Consider the following 1,426-nt stretch of genomic DNA (forward strand, 5'->3'; position numbering starts at 1 on the left):
CACCTCCAGGAAAGCAACCCAGAACCCGGAAAACAACGACAAAAGTGAAGGTACTCACCGAAGTTCAGACTCCCTAGAGCCTAACTCTACGAGTACCTCCGGGGGCACCATCCAGACCTCGGAGCCACTTGTCTATAAAGTCCAAACAAGAAGCCGCACCGCTCTTAAAAACGCATCTAGGAACGCTACACAAACCACAGGGGATAACGAGGAAATTGGAGATATTCCTCAGAACCCAGAACCTACTCCAACGAATATCTCCGGGGGCACCACGGCACCAGGTCCCGAACAGGAATCTCCCTCCTCTCTTCACAACAAAGTTGTAGGGAGAGAAGACTGGAGAATACCGATCATGGATTACATCCTAGAGGGAAAAATTCCACCCAACAAGTGGGAGGCTCGAAAACTCAAAGCTTTAGCAGCAAGATACTGTATAATCGAGTCAGCCCTCCACAAACGAAGTGTCTCCGGACCTTACCTAAAATGCGTTCACGGCCTAGTAGCTATGAAACTCATGAAGGAAATGCACGACGGTTCCTGTGGAAACCATTCCGGAGGCAGAGCCTTAGCCATCCGAATAAAAAGACAAGGCTACTTCTGGCCTACCATTATCGCAGATTGTGAGGTCTACTCCTCATCGTGCGACAAATGCCAAAGGCATGCACCGATCATACACCAACCAGCGGAAAAGCTGTCTAACATATCAGCTCCCTACCCATTCATGAGGTGGTCTATGGACATTATAGGTCCATTAGTACCTTCAGGGAAAGGAAAGAAGTTACTAAACCTCCTGGTCCTAACCGACTACTTCACGAAATGGATTGAAGCTGAAGCTTTCCAACAAATAAACAGATTCGAGGTCGAAGGATTTGTTTGGAAAAACATCGTATGCAGGCATGGCGTCCCATACGAAATCGTAACCGACAATGGAGGACAGTTCATATCCCACGACTTCAAAAGTTTCTGCGATAAATGGAACATCCGCCTCACCTTCTCATCACCTCGGCGACCTCAAGGGAACGGACAGGCGGAGGCTGCCAACAAATCAGTTTTAGCAAACCTCAAGAAACGCCTAGGAGCCCAAAAGGAGCATTGGTTCCCACGACTTCAAAAGTTTCTGCGATAAATGGAACATCCGCCTCACCTTCTCATCACCTCGGCGACCTCAAGGGAACGGACAGGCGGAGGCTGCCAACAAATCAGTTTTAGCAAACCTCAAGAAACGCCTAGGAGCCCAAAAGGAGCTTTGGTCGGAAAAACTACCCGAAGTACTATGGGCCTGCCGAACCACCCCACGAAAAGCTACAGAGGAAACTCCCTTCTCCTTAGCTTATGGGATGGAAGCTGTCGTTCCAGCAGAAACCACCGCAGGTAGCCTAAGACGGGAGCTCTGCACCTCAAATCCCGCAGCTAATAACCAGCTCCT

General features: G+C 49.4%; 1 protein-coding gene across 1 annotated transcript in view; it reads left to right on the top strand.

Moving 5' to 3' along the window:
• Positions 1–1,426, top strand: part of LOC106308556 (isoflavone 3'-hydroxylase) — a 25,363-nt gene that overhangs the window by 22,834 nt on the left and 1,103 nt on the right. The window lies entirely within an intron of this gene.

Source organism: Brassica oleracea, chromosome C1 (assembly GCF_000695525.1).
Source record: "Brassica oleracea var. oleracea cultivar TO1000 chromosome C1, BOL, whole genome shotgun sequence".
NCBI lineage: Eukaryota > Viridiplantae > Streptophyta > Magnoliopsida > Brassicales > Brassicaceae > Brassica > Brassica oleracea.